Source organism: Heterocephalus glaber, unplaced genomic scaffold (assembly GCF_053883595.1).
Source record: "Heterocephalus glaber isolate CG9 unplaced genomic scaffold, H.glaber_assembly_v1.0 deba00001504, whole genome shotgun sequence".
Taxonomy (NCBI): Eukaryota; Metazoa; Chordata; class Mammalia; order Rodentia; family Bathyergidae; genus Heterocephalus; species Heterocephalus glaber.
Window position 1 is genome coordinate 21,281,482 of NW_028258324.1, and position 21,881 is coordinate 21,303,362.

At 33.4% G+C, this 21,881-nt stretch overlaps 1 pseudogene; it reads right to left on the reverse strand.

Moving 5' to 3' along the window:
- The window catches only part of LOC101698519 (eukaryotic translation initiation factor 2 subunit 2 pseudogene), a 175,443-nt pseudogene extending 154,074 nt beyond the window's left edge, over window positions 1-21,369 (reverse strand).
- Between the last annotated feature and the right edge of the window lie 512 nt (window positions 21,370-21,881).

Genomic DNA, 21,881 nt, shown 5'->3' on the forward strand with positions numbered 1-21,881 from the left:
CACACACGCACCAAAGAAACTTAAAATCATTGCTAAAAGAAGACAGTATGAAAATGTTACATACTCGATGATTTTAACTCTATGAAAACTGCTGGTGATTAAGAGCTCAAGGAATAGAGAATAAATAAGTAAAACTTGGGGATGATTAGAATAGTGATACTACTCAACATGTATGTGCAATTGTAGATAGATGATACTATATATTCAGTAAAATGCACAGAACTATACAACACAAAAAGTAAACATGTAAACTATGGACTTTAATCAGTAAAAATATATCAATGTTGGTTCACGGATATAGCACAATTATGTACAATTTTAATCAAGGAAACTGTGTGTGTGTTGTAGGGAAGTACATGAGAACTCTAGAATCAGATCAATTATTTTGTAAATCTAAACTGTTTTAAAAATAAAAGTATGAGGGGCCGGGGATTTAGCTCAGTGTTTTCGCCACCTGCTGCGCAAGCTCAAGGACCCGAGTTTGATCCCAGTACCAAAAAAAAAAAGAGTTCCATGGGAGAATGCATAAAAATAAAAGTATGAGAGGGATAGGGTTGATGCTGGAAAACATGGGTTAAAGTTATACCAATTCAAGTGATTCTGGAAGAAAGAATAAAAAATATTTTTTTGTCATTCTTTTCCTTTTCCTCAAAGAACATCTATCACATAACTATATGGATATCACTTGAAATATCAATTTTTATGATAGTTTCAAGGAAAAAAGTATATATTTACTTCTCTCTCTGCCAACTGTATTTGAACATCATGGGGATGGTGTCAGCATATTGGACCACACAAATGAGATAGTTCCTAAAAGTTTATATTCTAACATAATCTTATGCAACTGTTTTAAGATCTGATTTAAAAATAATATCTGCAAATGACCTTAAGTGCAAATGCAGTTTCCATGCTGAAAGCAAGACCTGGGAGAATGATTAATGTATTTATAGGACTGTATTGAAGAATCCATTGTTTTAGGGAACAAAGTACTTAATTGAAATGTAGTATATAAACAAGTAAAAAGCTTTTTAATTTAAAGTAAAATATCATTTTCCTTCTCAGTTATGATTTCCAACTTAGCTTTAACATAAATTCACTAAAAGTTGCATTAACAATACTATTCACAGAGGAAATAGAGAGGAAGAATAAGGAGAAAGAAAAGTATGTTTTATTGTGTTGAGAGATGAAATAGTCAGAAATCCTGATTAGAGTGGGAGGAATAAATTATTAAATCTACCAACACTCTTCATTTTTAATCTCTATTATTTAATTTTGCATCCACAAATGTTCTCATTCAATCACTGGTAAAACACTAATTAGTATTTATGAACTGATTCATTTTATACTTGACTTTTAACTAATTGCAGTTTGTGAATCCTATTCTTTTGGTATACAAATAGCTTGACAAAACAGATGTCTTTCACTTCTGAATATCCAATGTTTAATTAAAATAGCTTTAAACTGTTTTTCCCTGTACCTACTAAAGCCACATTTTAACAGTGTAAAGTGTCATCATTAATTATTTGGGAGTAAGAAGCATTACTTTTAAATAGTAACTCAGTTTAGTATAGAATGCTATTGAATGATTGCAGAAGTGAATAGGATTTTAAAACTGTAATTATGTCTTATACTACATATTTAACGTAGTTAGATGGTAAGAATTGTGATTATTCAGATGAAGATACTAAAACAGAGGTAAAATAATTTTCATAAATCTAATGAACGATGGAAAGTGGAAAAAAGTTAATGTATACATCATGTCTTTATATTCCTCACTTATTTAATAAGAGGTACCACAGGAAGAGCTGTTACATCCCAATAAGACTGTCGTAAAATTCTGTGTATCACAAAAATGCGAAGTTCATACTTGTACTTCAAGGGGAAAGAAAATAGAATAAACATAAGCTCTGTACAAGAACCTAATAACCTCAATGAATGTAAACAGTATATGCTATAAATGTGACCTCAGATTAATAATATTAACAGGATAGGGGAATGGAGGAGGGAGGGAGAGGGGAAGGAAGAGAATTTTTAAAAGAAACTAGTTGTGTTATGTAAATGTACTCACTCCTCAAGATGATTGTAATCCGCATGTACTGTAAATATGTACTAATAAAGTAAATAAAACATTAAGCAGAACTCATAATCTGATTTATGTGTGGTTTCCATGCAAGTCAAGCTCATTTCATGAGAGAATATTGAAACAAATGTCTTAATGGAATATTTTAGTACCAGAGACCTAGAGGGTGCCTTCTGCCTCCCTCCATTTGTCTCCTGGTTTCTTGTACAAGCTGCCAACTCTCCAAAACAAGCAAAGCCAAGGTTGTTGATATTTTTTTTTAGGAAGGCAGAACACCATTTTGATAAAAATTTGGCTGTGTCTCAGAAAGAAAAACCAAGGGTGACATTAATCAGATTTCAATCTGAACATGATGGTTTTAGGTTGGTCTTGAAAGGTAGGAAAGCAGTTTACTATCTTTGGATATGTGGGCACCATTAAGAAAGTTTATTAAAATGATTCTTAATGAGTAAATTCTCATAGCAAAGCTGTTTAGATGAGTCATAGTCTTGTCCTTTAGGAGGAAGTGTTTGCTAGAGCAAGGGAAAATGTTTAGTTTCACTTGTTTTCAGCATTATTTCAAAAAGGGAAGGGATAAAATAACTTTTTCTGGCATTAGTTAATACACATATTGGAAATGTATTTATTTCACTTCTTATTTTGTGAATATCAGTTAACATTTATAAACTTCAATGTTGTATGTAAATATTTTAAGTAAGCTTACATCTAACTGCCAACTTTCCAGGTTAGTGGAAAGGTCAAATTTTATGAATTTTGGGGCATAATCTCTTTCACTAGACAGAAACAAAGATTCTCATTGTCCTATATATGGTGCTTATAAACTGAAGGAAGGGTCTCTACTTTCTAGGCCACCACAGGTGTTGCTGATATTTTGTCTTTATTGTTTTAATTTTTGTTTTGTTTTGTTTTTTGTGGTACCAGGGATCAAACTCAGGACCTTGTACTTGCAAGGCAGGCACAGCACCACTGAGCTAACTCCCCGGGACAATATTTTGTCTTTATTGATAAACCTTCTCTTTGAATTTCTGGACTTTCACAAACTTGCAGCATGTGGGTATACACATTAAGTTTTGCAAGATCAAAAGTACACTGGGGTGGGGCCAAATAATAAAGCTTAGACTTTGAGATCCCTTACCTGAAAATGGTCCCTTCTGAAGAGTTTTGACTGATGCTAACGATATGTTATTATGACAACAAATATATTTTAAAATAAATATGTTTAGCATATTTAAAAATAATTGGCTAAGATTGCTTTTCTTTCCTACTATGATGTCTCCTCCATCTCACTTCCCTTCCTCTGATGGGCAGAAATTACTGAGACAAGGGGGAGGAAAAGTTGAGCATGATTTGGATTGAGTTTGATAGAATATTCCTAGGAGGGTCACAAGCTATTCCCTGTTTAGTTTGAAATTGCAATCCATTACATGTAGTCATGACTTCCAAAATAATATATGTGTCTGTTGTAATTCACCTGGTATTGTGACAAAGTAGATGGCAGAGATGAAATACTACAAGGATAAAATGTATTGCGAGTTGCCTGGCAAACGAAGTACAGTATGTGGTTAAAGTACAGTATGTACATACAAAACAAAGCTTGGGACATATGGAGTCATAAATTTGATAGTTAATAGTCACCTGTGTTAAATGGAAGCAGAGGATTAAATTCTTACTCGTGTACAGAATGGAAACTCCCACTAGCATATACTTCAAAATGTAGTGATGGACATGAGTCTTCCTTTTTTTTTTTGTCCTGGGGAATGAACTTGGGTCCTTGTGCTTGCGAGGCAAGCAGCAGAACCACTGAGCCAAATCCCCAGCCTGAGTCTTTCATTTTAATAAATTATCACTGTCACTGGATATAATTGTTTTCATTGTTTTAATTATCTTAAAAATACACATAGCATAAATATTATCATTTAACCACTTTTAAGTGTACAATTCAATTGTATAGAATGCATTCACAATGTCCAATTTTTCCCACCACCTGTCTCCAGAACTCTAATTTTGCAAATCAAGGTGCCCATTAAATAATAACTCTCCATTGCCCTCTGTGCTGATTAATCCTGATTGTGAATTTAACTGAATTAAGAGATTCCTGGAGAAGTATTTGGATTGCGAGGGTATTGAGCTCATCTATGATTTAACCCATTGATGAATTTGTAGCTGAATGGGCTATTCTGAGGTTGGGTGGGGTTGTGGAAGTGTGACATGAGGGCATGACCAGACTATATATTTTTGCTAGGCCCATCTTATCTGTTCTTTCCTTTTTCTCTGCTTCCTATATGCTATGATTTTTATCAGCTTTTTTCTGCTGTGCCTTTCCACTATGATTTCTACCTTGCCAACACTCAACTTTGCACTGAAACTTAGGAAACTGTGAGCCAAATATAAACTTCTCCTCAAATTGGATATTTCAGGTATTTTTTTAACTGCTGGAAAGCTAACACACCCTTCTTTCCTATACCTTGGCAACCACCACTCTACTTTCCGTTTTTGTGGTTTTAACTACTCCAAGTAGCTCGCATAAGTGAAATCACACAATAGTTTTTATTGTGCTTAGCTTATTTCACAAACACACTATTCTTTAGGTTCATCTACATTTTACTATATTTCAGAATTGCCATATGTACAGTTAAAATCAGCTTTATTGTATACTTTGCAAATAATAAACTGTGTCCGTTTTTATAGGTGCACACATCTGTGAAACCTTCACAATAATCCAGATACAGAACAATTCTAACATTCTGAAAAGTTTCCTTATGATTCTTTGAAATCCATCAGCTCTGGTGTCTTGAGTTTTTTTTTTTCTCAAAGACTGATCTATATTTGGTCACTAAAGATTATATATTGTCTTTTAAATATATACATATGAAGGGAATGAAATAAATACATATATTGTATATGGAATCATCACAGTATGTACTTGGAATATGATTTTGAGACTTATTCATGTTTTTCTATATATCTCTTGTCCATACCTTTATTTTTGAGTACTATTCCATCGAAGAAATATTATGAATAAAACTTCCACATTTTCAGCAATTCTTTTGTTATCGCTTTGATACATAACTAAGAATATACATAATGGATCAGTTCATGAAGAAAAGTCCACTGTTAATCAACAGTATTTTCCACTCTTTTCATATTTCCAATGAATGTTCTATTTCACATTCCCAACTCTAGTGTATTCTTCCTTCATCAACACCTTCATCAATACCAAGTACTGTCAGTTAATATTTTTAATATATTGAGCATATATTGGTTTTAACTTGTGTTTCAATAATGTCTAAAACATTTTCATGCACTAACTAGCATCCACATCTTTTGTGAAATGCATATTCTCATATTTTGCATACTCAATTTATGATTGTTATTGAGTCGTAATGTCTTCAGGAATAAAGTCCTTCATTCATATGTAGGGATATTTTTTGTCAGTTACTGTACATCTCTTAATTCTTTAATTTTGTCTTTTTGTGGTAAAGTCTTAAATTTTGATTAATTTAATTTTGATTAATTTTATTTAATCTTTTAAGGTTTATTTCATCAGTACATACTAATTATACATAATAGTTGGTTTTATTTTAGCATATTTGTACATGCATATAACATGATTTGGTTGTTTCACCTTGCCCTTACCCTACTTCTCCTTATCTCCCCCTCCTCCAATTCTTTCCTCAAATAGTCTTCCTTCTACTTTCCTGTTACATCTTTTTCAAAATAATTTTTTAGATTCCACGTATGAGAGAAAACATACCGTATTGATTTTCTGGGTATGGCTTATTTCACTTACCATTGATCTCCAGTTCCATCCATTTTTCTGCAAATAACATGATTTTATTCTTACATATGGTTGAGTGATATTATATTGTACATACCATATTTTCTTTATCTATTTTTCAATGAATCATTGTTAGGCACCTAGGCTGATTCTATAACTTGACTATTGTGAATAGTACTGCAATAAATACATGTCTACAGGAATCTTATATAGTATGCTGACTTCAATTCTTAAGGACTATACAAAGGAAATGAATTAAGTGGATAAAGTAATATCTCTACTTTTAGTTTTTGAGGAAGATTAATACTGATTAATAGCTGTAATAATCTACATGCCCACCAACAGTGTACAAGTGATAAACCTGAGTCCTAGCCAATATTTTCTGTATTCTTGGTGATAGCCATTCTGACAGGGGTGATATGAAATTTATCATTTATTTTTCTTTTCTATTTGGGCTTTTTGTTCCCTAAACATTCTATATATGTTAAATAGCTCCAAATATACCTTCTTTTGGTTTTTGTCTATATAGATATCCAAATTTTTATCACTTATGAAACTGACATTTCTCCATCAAATTGCCTTTGAAACTTTTTAAAAAAATCAATATTTTTATGCATAGGTTTCTTTCCAAACTCCATTCATTATATTTTTATAATTGTTATTAATTCCTCTTGATCACTGTAATCTTAGCTTTAAAGTTTTGAAGTCAGGTATTGTAAAGCCCTATATTCTCCACTAAAATGTATTTAATTTTTTTAGTTTATTTACATTTCTATAAACTTGAGTATCAGTTTATAAATTTTTTACAAAAATTAAATGGTAATTTTAATTTAGGTTGCTTAAATTTATAGATAAATTTGTTTGAATTTATAAAATTGAATTTTTCAAGAAATTGTTCATTTTGTCTAAAATATCTAATATACTGACTTATTCGCAATACTTTTGTATTTTAAACTTAATGTCTGAAAAATCTGTACTGAGTACCTCATTTTTAAGACTAGTAATTTATGTTTTATTTCTCTTTCTTTAAACATTTTTGATCATGGTTATATCAATACTTTTGATTGGCTCAAGAATAATATTTTAGCCTTATTCATATATCTATTTTCTTTTCTATTACTTTCTAGTATAGTCTTACTATATTTTATTTTCTACTTTAGATTTTTTTTCTCTTATCAATCTTCATGAAGTGATACTTTACACCCTTCTTCTTTTAGGATATATTTGCTAAAATAATCATTTTAAGTCATAATTTTCCCCGAAGTATGGACTTGGATAATCTATGTTTTCATTTTTATTAATTTTGAAATATTTCTAAAATTCTTTATGATTTCTTTTTGAACTATAGATAACTTAAACTTCATTTTAAAATATTATATAATTTATTGCATATCATTATTATTAACTTTAAATTCATTTTTAATTTGCTTAGATAGTAAATTATCTAACATAACAGCATTTTAAAACTTCTTGAAACTTGTTTATGGTCTATCGTATAAACTTTATTGGTGAATTTGATACATTTACTTGGAAAGAATATGTATCCTGTAGTTATTAGATATATTTTATATAGTGGTTAACATTGTTGATATGATTATCTATATCTTTAGTGGTTATTGCCATCATGACTTCCATGATTTTCAAAGAAAACAAAACACAGTGAAAAGGAGTGTGTGTGGGGGGGAACAGAGTTGATTGAAATGACACCTCATAAGCATGTTTAGAAGTAAATAATTACATTTTTGTCAGCCTGGTGTTATGAATTTTCACAAAATATATTTAAGTAAACTAGATAAATTGTGCTTTCAAATCCAAAATGGAAACCATTTTTACTTGCACTGTGTTGTATAGTAAAAGATGAATATTTTAAAAAATATTCATGAATATCTTAAATTATTATTTTCTCAGAAACTATTCATGTCAATTTTGTTGTTAAAAGGTAACAATTAATAGTATCTACACATTTTGCAAAGATCTAGGATTATCTGATATTTTTTTCTGTATTTTAGTGTTTCTATCAACTGTTAACTTTTAGTGATTTTTGTGTGTGAAGACATCTTCAATAACTTTCTCTAAAATGTTGCTCTTTAAGTCACAGAACTTTTTAGTTCTTGCTAATTTCTCCACTTTTAGAAATTTTACCTTTTATCAGATTAAATTACTTTCCTTATTTTGGCATGAAAACATCATGGAAAGTGAGGACTGTCTGTATATGTAGTGAATTACTCAGATTTATGGTATTCCAAAATTGCAATGTATTAGAGAAAAAAATTAGTGCTTCACATTTCTCCAATATGAGTCTTAAAATCACACTTAAACATTTACCAAGTATGGTTTCTGAATGGTTAAAGTTATCTAGTAATATAAACAATTATTAGAACACTTTATTTTGAGGTCATTAGAATTTAGTTAACAATTCAATAATTTAAAGATTGTTTAACAGTATTTTAACAGTATTTGAAAAAAATGCTAAAATAAGTACTAGACAAAATGATATGATTATTCTTTATTTCAGGGCTTTTTGGTTTTAGGGATGAGGTAACAGGAACAATGAAATTGCAGCTTATTTTTTTATAACTACGAAAAGAAAATTATACAAAATTATTTCACATTTAGATAATAAATTTCTCCATGTATTTCTCAGAAACACAGGTACATCTCAAAATAACTAATATTATTTGCAATCAAAATTATTGGTTTTGCTGAATACTTATCTCTCATTTCTAATTTATCTGGAAATAAAGATCCATCTGCAAAGTACAATTTCCAGATTGTTACCTGATTAATACATCTACAAATATTTAAAATAGTTTTAAGCCATTGAGAATGACTTCTCTCTGTATGATTTTGATGATATTACACAGAGCAGTCCCAAATGTACTACACAGAGTAAGGTTCTGTAGCAGTGAACTTTAGCCAATACAGTAGCACCTGGCTCATGTGTAATTGCCAACTGATTCTAATATTATAGGTGAGCCCCACCTGTAACTTTAAGACTCTCTGTGTTTCTATTTGGCAGAGGAGCTACTGGAGCCCTTTGAAAATTTCATCTGGAGACAATATGTAGCTCTTTTTCTTCAAGCTTTAAAGGAGCTGTAATATTGTATTCCATTACTTTCTATGTTAAAGAAAAAAAACAAGGGTCTTGGAACTGTATAATCCTCACCATTTATTTGAATTTTATTACCATGTTAAAGATGTTTTCCTATTTTCTTTTTTTTCTTGTTTTTCTTTCTGAAATCAAGCACGGCATGTATCAACAAAATGGGAGGGCACTATGCCAACTGCACATTTTTAAAGGTTTTAATAGGCACTCCATGTTCTCCAATGGCTCCCATTTCACTAAGAGTAAAGGTCAATTGCTTAGAGTGGTTTATAAGGCAATTTCTGACCTAGCCTTCAGAATGCTCTTTTACTTTCTTTCTCTTTCTCTAGCTTTTTCAGATTCAGCCAACATTTCTTGCTGTTCCTGAAATACATGGAAGATTTTCCCACCTTTTATCTTTTTTTGGTAGCTGCCTCTTGCAATACTTTGAGACATTCTTATCACTTACATCTACTAAGTATGTGGTTATTCATGCCCACCATGCTCATTTATTTAAAGTTATAATTTACCTATTTGTTTTACTTTACCTGCTCTATTTTGCATCATAGCATCTATTACCTTTATTCACAATGTATTATTTTTATCTTATTATTTTCCAGGCTTATTGTCTATCTCTACTGCCAAAATCAAATCACTTAGATTGCCTGGCAATAGTAGTGATAAAAACCACAATTTAAACAAGTTAGTATAAATATCCAATTGAGTTTGCTTTTGATTTGAATTGGGCAACATCCCCTCTACAAATGTCCTCTAAAGATTTAGAGTATTTCTTCTAACGATAAGCTGAGCATAGGAGATGAACTTTATAGATGAGAAAAGGACTGAATCAGAAAAGAAAAAAATAGATTGATTCCTTTAAAGTTATTTTACTTAGGGGACTTACCATGCCAACTTAGGTAAACTGGAACCTTTTGTATTGGTTTCTCTCAATCTCCTGTTGTTCTGGAAAACTGTCTTACTATAAAAATCTAATTAGTTGTGTGGCATCTCACTTTAGTGACTCCATTCTGATATGATCTGGTCTGTAGAGTTTAGTGTAAGAGTCCACTTCAAAGCAATGCCCTCCAGTAATTTACATTAAATAGTCAATAAATATTGGCCAAAATTGATGTTGGAAATATAGTATGATATTACTTTTTGACTGCCCCTCTAAGAATTATACAATCTACAATTAAAGCTGTTCCCTTAATTACAGATAACTTCTTTCTAAATGTATATTTTGGTATAAGACCAAAATTCCATGCTTAAAATGGGTAAGAGGCTTTGCTTGAATATAAAAAAATATTCACAGAATCTACAGAAGGGTGCAAAGTCATGGGCTCTGATAAAAAATCTTACTATCATTGCTGAAAGGACATGTCAAGAGCTTAGAGTAACGATTACCCAGGGATTCATACATCCCAGGCATGAGGCATAAGAGCTAAAGCCAGCTAGGCTTACAGGGTCCCTTCAGAGTAGAAGGCACAAAAATAAAATACAGGTGGAAAAGAAGTCAAGGGACTGATCAGGGATTGGAAATTAGGGAATTATATATAATTTCCAACCTGCCTAACCAAATGATATATCTGAAAGAAAATTAAAGAGTGAGTTGTCTTTGTTTTTTGTTTTTGATAAAACTAGGTGTGGACTGAGTTTCACAGAACTTTGTGAAGTCAGAAAAATTTTCCCCAAATTGGCAAGTAATAAACTATTTGGTAGCTCAAGGACACTTCAGTGCTCTTGATAGATCCATTTTTTTCTGTCGTTCCATGGTTTGTCTATTTTCCTTCTTCAGGGTGTGCATGTGCGCATGTGCATGTGTGTACATATGTGTATTTCTGTGTTGTTCACGTCCGTACATATCCATAATGCCACTTGTTATCTAATAAATTTCTTACTACGTAGATTTTAAAATTCTAATTCCATGGACTCATGTTTAAATCAGGTCCCTCAGTTATTTTTCTGCATCATCTTACACCCAAATCATTGATTTCTGAGTCATAAACTATACTCATTTTGGTAGTTAATAAATGTGCTTTTGTTATTTGCTTCCATAGTGGTTGGAACATACTTGGATGGTGATGGTTCAGGGATCCTTCACTTGTAAATTTTTTAATTCTTCCATTAGTACATATTTGCATATATGATGATTACATTCATCATGGGGAGTTCGCATACTTACCTAACATACCCTCTGTTTTCATCCTTTTCCTCCACTCCCACCCTATCCTCCTTCTCTTGATCCTCTTTCCTTTTGCAAAAGATCTATTTCCTCATTTTCTATTATTGATCTCTGATTTTGCTCTTTAATTTGTCCATACTTTGAATGCCTCACATAAGAGAAATTAGTTTATATTTAAGCATAAGGTCTGATTTATTTTACTTAACATTATGATCTTAAGGTACATAAATTGTCCTACAAATGACTCAAATTTATTCTTATGTATGGAAGAGTAGTGCTCCATTGCATATAAATGTCACATTTTCTGTATCCATTCATTAATTGATGAAAATATGGGCCATTTCAAAGATTTAACCATTATTATTTGTACTGATATAAATATGGGTATGCATTTATCACTGTAATATGATGCCATTAACTATTTTGGGAAGATACCTAGATGGGCAATGGCTAGGTTAAATAGAAGTTCCTTTTATTTCTACTTTAAGTTTTTTTAAAACTGATTTCCACAGAAGTTTTACTAGTCACCCCTGCAGTCTCATGAGTATTTCTCATTATTTGATTTCTTGATGATAGCCATTCTTTCTGGAGTAAGATGGGATTTCAGTGTTGTTTTAATTTGCATTTCTCTAATGGCCAGGGATGTTGTACACTTTTTTCCTGTTTCTCTTAGTCCTTTGCACTTCTTTTACTGAGAAGTACCTATTCATTTCAATTACTAGTTTTTTGATTGGATATTTTATTTGGGAGAAATCTATATTTTTAATTTTTTATATATTCTAGATTTTAGTCTTCTGTCTGAGGGATAGTTGGCAATTTTTCCCACTTTACTGGTAGTTTTTTCAAATTGTTTCTTGTTTCCTTTGCTGCATAGAAGCTTTTTAACTTGATATGATCTCATTTGTTGAGTCTCTGTATTATTTCTTGTTGCCATTGGAGTTTGTTCAGAAATTCCTCACCTATGCCTGTATCTTCAAGAGTTTTACCTATTTTATCTTCCAGCCAATTATTTCTATTTTAACATTTTGATTTTAGTTTAGTACATGGTGAGATATATAGGTCTATACTCAATCTCCTGCATATGGATATCCAGTTTTCCCATCTTCCTTGTCAAAGATCAAATTGAGTCTAAAGTTTGAGATTGCTTCTGTTACCTCTATTCTGTTCCACTGATTACATTCCTGGTTTTTTTTGTTGTTGTTGTTGTTTTATTTTTTGCCAGTGTCATGTCAGTTTTTATTATTGTGGATTTTTAATATAACTTCAAATCTGGGATTGTGATGAATTCTGCTTTGCTATTTTTACCCAGAATTGCTTTTGTTATTCTTGATCTCTTCCGGTTCCATGTGAATTTTTGTATTGTTTTCTCTGGTCTGTGTGAAATGCAGTTGGTATCTTGATTGGAACTGCATTAAATCTATACATCAATTTTGGAAGTGTAGCCATTTTGACTATATTAATTCTGCCTATTCAAAAACGTGAGACATATTACCATTTTCTGATGTCCTATTCAATCTCTTCTTTTAGAGTGATATAATTTTAATTGCTTAAGTTTTTCACTTCTTTGGTTGGGTTAATTAATATTTCATTTTTCTTGATGCTATTGTGGATATTTTGTTTTCTTAAATTAATTTTCAGTGAGTTTATTATTAGTGTATAGGAATGCTACTGATTCTTTGTCTTTATTTTCTATCCTGCTACCCTGTTGAACTTGGTTGTTTGAGGAGTCTTTTGGTGGATTATTTTTGGATCTTATAAGTATAGGATTATTTCACCTACAAATAATAATGCGCTGACATCAATAGACATCAATGTTTTGTTCCTGATTCTAGAGGAAAAGTTTTTAATTTTTCCCATTTAATATGATGTTGGCAGTAGGTTGGTCACAAATTGCTTTTATCAGATTGATATAAAATCTTTCTGCAACTATTTTCTTCAGGATTCTTATCATGAATGAATGTTTGATTTTGTTGAAGGCTTTTTCTGTGTCTAATTAGATGATCATGAATGTTTTGTCTTTGCTGGTTTATATGATAAATTACATTTATTGATTTACTTATGTTGAACCATCTTTGCATCCCTGAGTTGAAGCTTACTTTGTCATGATTTATGATCTTTCTTTTGTTTGTTTTTTTTAGTTCTCTTTGTTAATATCTTGTTGAGGATTTTTGCATTGTTGTTCATTAGAGAGATTGTCCTGTAGCTCCTTTTTTTGGTTGGATCCTTGTCTTGTTTTGGGATCAGGATGATAACTTCCAAGAATATTTTGGGGAGCACTCCTTCCTTCAAAATTTCATTGAAGAGTTTGTGGACTATTGATGTCAATTCTTCACTGAAATTCTACAATTTAGCTATGAATCATGTCCTAGGATTTTCTTAATTAGTTGTATTTTATTATTGATAAAATTTAATTACTTATTATTGGATTATTCAAGATTTTTAAGCTTTCTAAGTTCAGTTTTGGTAATTCATATGTATCTAAAAATTTCTCTATTTCTTGTGAGTTTTCCTAATTTATGGCATACTGGTTGGTGAAGTAGTTGCTAATAATCTCCTGGATTTCAGAATGTATCCATTATGATTTCACCTTTTTCATTTCTAATAACATTTATTTGCGTCTTTTCTCTTGGTAAAATTGGCTATTTTGTTTATTCTTCCAAAGAACCAGCTCTTTGATTTATTGATTCTTTGTATTGTATCATGTTGTTTTGTTTTTTAGTCTGCAATTCATTAATTTCTGCTCTGGTCTTAATAGTTTCCTTCCTTGTAGAAGCTCTGTATTTGTAGTGACCTTGTTTTTTTCTAGGGCTGAAGCATCATTATGTTTTTCGTTTGGGTTTGTTCTGTTTTCTTGATATGGGCATTAATAGTTACAAATTTCTATTTTAGGACTTTTCATGTGCCTCATAAGTTTTGGTATGTTTTATTGACATTATCATTTAATTCTAAGAACTGTCTTTTATCTGTATTAATTTATTCTGTGACTTATTGATTATTCAATAGTATTTTGTTTAAATTCCATACATTTACATACTTTCTGTTGCTATTGATTTCTAGTTTTGTTGCACTGTGTTCTGATAATGTTCATGGAATAATTTTAATTCATTTGCATTTACTTAAGCATGGTTTCTTACCTAGTATGTAGTCTATTTTGGAGAAAGTACCATGCATTCTGCCAAAACGAATATATATATATTTTCTGGGTGGAATGTTGTATATATATCTATTAAGTCTTTTTCTTCTAAGGTTTTGTTCAGCTCTGATATTTCTTTTTTGTTTGTTTGTTTCATTGATTTGTTTATGAGATCCCCCACCATAATTTTATTGATTTTTATCTGGACTTTTATGCACATTAGTGTTTGTTTTATGAAATTGGATGGACCAAGGTTGGGTGCATGTGTTTATAATTGTTATCTCTTCCCAGTGTATTGCTCCATTAACCAAAATGTAATGCCTTTCTTTACCACTTTTGAGCAGCTTTTACTTAAAGTACACTTTGTCTGAAAATAGAATAGCTACTCCTGCTCATTTTTGGATTCCTATTGTATGCAAAATTGTTTTCTATCTTTTAATTTTAGCCTAGAATTTATTTTTGTGTTAAATAGGTTTCTTAAATACAGAATATCGTTGGACTTTGTTTCTTGATCCATTCTTCTAGTATGTGTCTTTTAAATGGCAAATTGAATCCATTCAAATTGGTAGGTATTAACTTATTTCTATTAACGTACAATTAGCCTGTTGTTTCAGTTCCTTTCCCCTCGTTTTAATTGCTATCCCCACCTGATGCATTCATTCTATTGGAACCCTTGGCATTTTTAGCTTCTTTGTCTCTTTCTAAGACATCCTTGTGAGTTTTTTGGAGTGTTGGTTTGGTGGTGATGAATTTCTTTAGGTGCTTTTTACATGGAAACATCTTGTTTCTCCATCAACTTTGAAAGAAAAATTTGCAGGATATATCACTGAGATGGAAGTTCTTTTAGGGCTTGAAACACTTCATTCCAAGCTATCTTTGCATTTAAAGTTTGTGTTGAGAAGTCTGTTATAATGCTGATAGATTTTCTTTTGTAATAAATGATTCATTGCTTTTCTCCCACAGCTTTTGAGAGTCTATCATGTAGAATTTCTGGAATTTTAATTATGTTGTGACCTGGAGCATATGATCATAGATATTCAGGGTTTTCTGCACTGCACTGATCTTTATGTTACATTATTTTTCCATGTCTGTAAAGTTTTCTGCTATTACTTCAGTAAACAAATTTTTTCTGCCCTTTGTTCTGTCCTCTCATTTTACATTTATTCAAATTACTCTTATATTAGACTTCTTTTAGTCATCCAGAAGCTTGTGAATTTTGTATGTTCTCTTATTGTTTTTAAGGTATCTCTTCTTAAGTGATCACTAACCACCGCCCTGCCTTTTAGATCTCATACTCTGTCCTCACATTGGTTGCTTCAGCTGCCCATATTTTCAATCATATTTTTATCTCCTCCATTTCTGTTTGGAATATTTTTATGGATTCTCATAAAAAGTGGATATAGAAAGTGGTGCAAGAGCTCAATCAGACCATTGGACTAAGTGCCATCTTCTTCAGATTCATCTCCTCTGAAGTTTACACCCCTTAATCCTGGCCTCCCACCACTGATTAGAGGCCCCATGATCTTCCTGGGCTGAGCTTGAACTTCTCAAGCAATCTCAGATCTCTGTCTAGCTCTCACCCTCTCCAACCTATCTCCCAAGACTATCTCCCACCTGATCTCTGCAGAAGGGTAATATTGAAGACTTTGAGTGAAATTCTCCTCCTGGGTGTTAGTCTCATTCTCAGTCTGGTAGGTCTTTTGATCTGAGGAGAACCAGGTGCAGAACTAGCTAGGATCTGGTAGTTTGGCCTTTCTCCTTCTCCCTCACTTGGTTCATGGGATGAGGCAGCTGGCAAAGGCAGTGACAGAGTGGGGAGGGGAGGGCCTCTTTTCTGGTCCTCTGCCATGTGGTTCACAAGAAAAGGCACCTGGTGTCCTGGGAGCCATGAATTTCTAAATGTGCTCTCTGTCATAAAGGGATCTTATTTTTATATCAGTTTTGATAGTTTTGCAGGATATAACAGTCTTCATTGGAAATTGTTTTCTTTTATAGTTTGAAACACTTTACTTCAAGCTGTGGTGGACTTTAACATTAATTATGAAAAGCCTGCTGTACTTCTAATGGGTTTACCTATAAGTGATTTGTTGCTTTTGTCTCACTTCTTTTAAGGTTTTGCCCTTCTGTCAAACTTCTGGAATTTTAACTATGATAGGTCATGAGATTCTCTTCTGATTGGGGCTCATTGTGATTGTCTATGCCTCACTTTATCTTTATGTTAAATTCTTTCCCCATATTTAGAAAGTTTTCTGCTATTAGTGTATTTCTTCTCTTTTGCTAGTGCTATTATTTTTACGAATAAGTTTTTATACCATTCGTACTGTCTTCTGAATTTTCACTAATTCAAATGAATCTTAGATTTTTTTGCATCACCTAGCAGCTGATGGATCCATTGTTCATGTTCTTTTTTTTTTAAGATATCTCTGTCTGTATAGTCACCTTCATCAGCCCTGTTTTCTACTTCTGGCACTCTGCTGTCACTTTGGTCATGTCTGTTGGCCATACTGCCAAAAGAATCTTTAATCTCTTGGATTTCCTTTTTTGATTTTTTTTGGAATATTTCAGGGATGTAATTTTTAGTTAAATTGATCATTTATGTGTTGTATCTCTTTGTGTGGCTCAACCAGCTTTTTGTTAGAATTTTCTGTAATTTCACTGGTTGTTTTATTTATTAAGTCCATTATCTGTTTAATTATATCTTCTTTAAGCTTGTTGAATACCTTATTGATTGGTATTTGGTCTCCTTTTTATCATTTCATATAATTTGACTGTTTGACTTTACATTTCCTTCCCATTTATACCCCATGACTTGCCTTTGGAGGAGTTGAGCATTTGGGGAATAATTTACTTGCCTTGTCTTCTCATGTTTCTCTATCTCTCTCTGTTGTTTGATTATAGACTTTGTTGTTACTACAGAGATCTCTTTAGTTAGTCACTATAATTAGTCTGTTTTTCAGTGATGTCCTCTGGGAGTGGCTAACGATAAGCTTTTGCCTTTGTCCCAAGATCCAATCATCTTGGTTAATTTGAGGAGGGGTGTGTTCAGTGTAATTGGCCCTATATCCAGTTCCCCAGGAATGAACTGCAGTACTGTTGATGATATAAAGACAAATCATACCAATTAATAGCAATAGCTATTCCCCCCTGACAAGAGTAACAAAATCAGAAAGAATAATAGAGTCAAAGACAAACTATATAATAATATACCAAAAGAAATAATAAAAGCTACCATTGTACCACATTTAACCATAGAAAAGAGATCTATAATTATAATTGTAGACACAAAGACCAATCAAATATTGATATGTAGTAAATATATTCTAAATGGAAATGCTATCCCATCAGTAGAACTTTAAAAGTATTCAACATTAATAGCATATACTTAACTAAATATCTAATGATTAATAGAGCTTAGTACTTTCTTGATTAATAGAGCTTGAGTAGTTTCTTTCCAGAATTGCAGTATTAGAGTCCACCAGATATGAGGAAGGGTTAGTGAGTCACTGCTAAGACCTACTTTGTTTCCACATTAAGTTTTTTGTGTGCAAATGCTGAATCCTGCCCCACAATTCCTGCCATGGGTGTTGTCAATAGTGTCCTTGCTAAGGTTGTAGTCATACTGGCAGCTCTTAGTTTCTGTGTCCTTCTGATTATCCCAAGTCACAGCTTTTTCTGTCCCCTCACTCCAAAGTTTTCCCTGTTCCCAAATTATGTCAATATTCCAAGCCAGGGTATATCCTTGTTCTTGTTGGTAGATGGAGAATACAAATAGATTAGGATTTTATACTGTAGGCAGTAGGTGGTGGTTCAAGCAAATCACCAGACTTAATGCAAGGACTTTTGGACTTAGTCCTTTCCAAAAGCCATGCACAACCATTCTGTCTTCTCTTCGTGGAGAGAGGGACCCCTATGTCCTTCCTGGAATGAGCTTAAACTTCTCAGGGCATCTATGTCTAGCCCCCATCCACTCCGTGACTATGTCTTGTGGCTGTCTCCCATTCATTCACTAGAATAGGCTAACACCAGGAACCTCGAAGTATAGCTGTTCAGTAGTTCTGTAGCTCAGTTTTAAACAATTAACCCCTTCTCAAAATTGCTCCTGATTAAATCCTCTCAAATATGGTGGTGGTGGGGGGTACATTGGATTTCTTCTCAAACTAGTACGCCAGGTGGCAGGAGTCACATTCAGAGCAAAACCCCATCTGTGTTTTTGCAGTTTGCAATAGTTCTGAGTTTTTCTAGTGCTGCCAGTTCAGTCTGCTGTTTTTCCCTGGAGCTGCCAACTCTCTTCAGGCTTACCTTATATCAGGAACAATGGGTTCACCTCCCTGGGGGCTAGCATGAGCATTCAGACTGCTTTGGGTTTTGTTTTTTTTTCTCTGAATTGTGCCACATTTCCCCAGCTTCTCTGTAGTTTTTAGTGTTCCACTCTGCTCCCACCCAATTCGTGGAAATTTACTTTTTATTTTTTCTTTTCACCAAGTCATTGTTTTCCACATATTTCAATTCAAAGTCCCAGAGAGGCTGTATTTTATGCCTGGTTTCTATTCTATCATTTCCAATTTCAAATCATGATTGTTCTTTGAAATAAGCATTTCTGTATATTTTAAAAAACACAAGCAGAAGATAGTGGTTGCTAAGGTGACACAGTGGCAGTCTGCATTTTACTCAATGTTCATCTGCCTCTTAAAAATCATACAATTTCTATATATGAAAAGCCTAAGCAGTATGTTTCTTATTTTAGAAGATTTTTATCTGAAAATCACACTAACTCAAGGAAATTGGAATTTATTGGTGAGATGATGGGACAATTCATGAAATGAAAGCTTGGAAATGAGAACTGGTGAGGCTTGGACACAGCTTTGACAAATAGATTTTTTTCTCCCTCTCTTTTAATATTGGAGATCGAACTCAGGGCTTTAAACATTCTAGGCAAGCATGTTGTTGTTTTGTGAACTCACCAACCCCATTTTTGAATTTTTTTTAAATTTTAAGACAGAGTCTCTCAAAGTTGTCCAGGCTGGCTTCAACTTCCTCAGTAGCTAGGACTACACGGGTGGATCATTACCTTTGGCACACACTCACTTTTAATCTCCTGCATGCGTCTCTTCGTGGATGCCATCTTCAATCTCTCAGACTGACACATTTGCTATTCATGTAAATATAGATCTATACTTAGAGAGGAATTAGAAAACACCAGGTTAAAATTTTCATCACATGGCAAGCACCAACCCACATTAGAAGCAGGGTCTCAACTACTAATGTAACCTTGACCAGGAGTCAAGTGGCTCTGAGATTGAAGCGATGCACATTGCTGGAATAGGCAAAGCAATTTCTCTTATTAAGATGAAGTGTCATTACCAGAAGAAGGAGTGAAACATTTTGGGCAGACTAAACAGCATGTATTAAAAAAATATAGTATTACGCTATAACAAAATAAAATATAGTATTCTAATATATATTAGAGCTCCCAAGAACAGGCACATCAAAAAGTTTATTCAGAATTTCTTTCACAATAATTTACCTCTGGAATAAATTGAACTATTTCTAATCAAGAGAAGATTTAAAGGGATTATCTTATTCAGTGTTTCTCAAATCCTGTCTTTACATGAAAGCTTAGGTAGAACTGGCATGACTCCCAGTGAAAACAATGCTTATTGAGTTATTCTAATTTTAAACTTCAAAAATTACTTTGGAAATAGGTGTGAATAAAATTCTGTAGTCCTCCAGTGGGACACCCTAAACAAGGTAATTATAACACCTCCTGAGGCTACTAGGAACTATATCCATTTAAGCAGGTATTTGAACATGTTGTTTCTCTCTTTTTTTCATGGAAAACAATTGATGCTGGGCATCTATATTACACCACTCCCATAAACAGACTCTCATTTCTAAAGACAGTCTTCCCCACTAGACACTGTGTCTGAGGGAAATTGTTTGAATCAGTGATGCTCTTCTCAGATCAGTATCTCTTGATGACATGTGTTTACTAAGGTAGTGCATAAGATTTCAGAGATATTTATGTAATGAGAAAAAATAAGTGCAATTATTTCATTATAGGAATCAATACGACAGATAAATAGTTATGGTCTAAGATGAGTATTTTGTAATTTGAAATAAATTGATGCTGGCTAATGGCAAAAGGTAAAGTGAATAAGCTACTATGAAATGTCTGTAGGAAGTGAGGAGACCTAATAACAGGGATATAGACACAACAGAAATGAAAAGGAAAGTGTAGTTTAATTCTTATGAAACAATGTGTCTATTTCTATAAAATGTTACAATGACAAAAAAGTCATATCATGAAAAACAATAACAAAAAAGGGATTAAAGAGCTATTCAGTTTCTAATTAGAGATTAAAAATAAAATCTCAGTAGCTATAGAATACATTGCTAAAGAGATTAGCTGCCCAGCCAGTGAATTTCAGGTAACAGAGTCTTTCACAGATAAATATGAATGGACAGCCAAGAATAACCAGGGAGGTGAAAACAGCACTGAATGGGGACCAAGATTGGCAAATGCAGAAACTCAACTCCGAGGAATTAGACTATCAGCCAAAAGATCAGGGTGAAACCAGCCTTACTGAACATACAAGATTCAGATTCTGAACTGACACATTTCATATCTGTGCACAGTGCAAAGGAAGAGCCATTTACTTGGAGTCAGTGTTGTTGGGTCTGGTGAGCTAAAGGAAAGCCTGTTCAGGTAAGGTTCCCAAAGAAAAGGCTCCTATGCATCCACATGGAGCAAACACTACAAAGCAGGAACCAAACTTTAATTTTAAAGCATACCACTCCTAGTGGCTTGATAGTGCCCTCAATACAGGGAAAGCCCCAGGTGTACAACCCATCCAATGTGGGGGAAGACACAGCCAACCTGTAGTGTCACAGACCCATAAGGCATCCACCAGGCATCCACCATGGGCCAATCAGTGGGCACTGTGCATATGAGCTTATGGTCATCTGACCAGGCATTTGTGTCATCCACCCATAACACACTGTTACACAAGTGTAGAGGTATCCATCCCACTGTGAAATTTCCCACCAATTCATTGACCTCTTCAACACTTAGTGGGGTAATATCCAACAATATTACTTGATTCCCCGTCATCCGTCCCCAACCATTATGCATCATAGGTCCTAGTCCTTGTGGGGTGATTGTGCTTTTCCAGATCAGTGACTCAAAAGCTTGGTGTGGCTGATCCCAGGCAGGTCCAGTTTGGTTCTGCTGTCATCAGTCTGATGCAAATCTCCACAGAAGGCCTTCACCCACACCTACTGGGAGTTCAGAGCACACCCAACAGTGCAATTGTTGATGTCCAGGAGCAAAAGATGCGTACCCAGGAGATGATGCTGTTAGCTTGACTCATCTCGGTCTGAAGGACAGGGCAGAAAGAGGTCTCATCCTTTGAGGAGGATGCAGGTCACATGTTCATTCTGTGTTAGGATGGTGGCTGGAATCATTTTACCTCCTGGTCTGGAATACCAGACCTGTGTCCCCATTGCCACCAGAGACAAAGGGGTTGGATCCAGATTTATCACCCCTAGGGGAGTAGGCCAAGCAGCCAGTGCCACTTCCTTTTAGAATGGTGGCCCCAGCATCAGCTGGGGACCATACCTAGG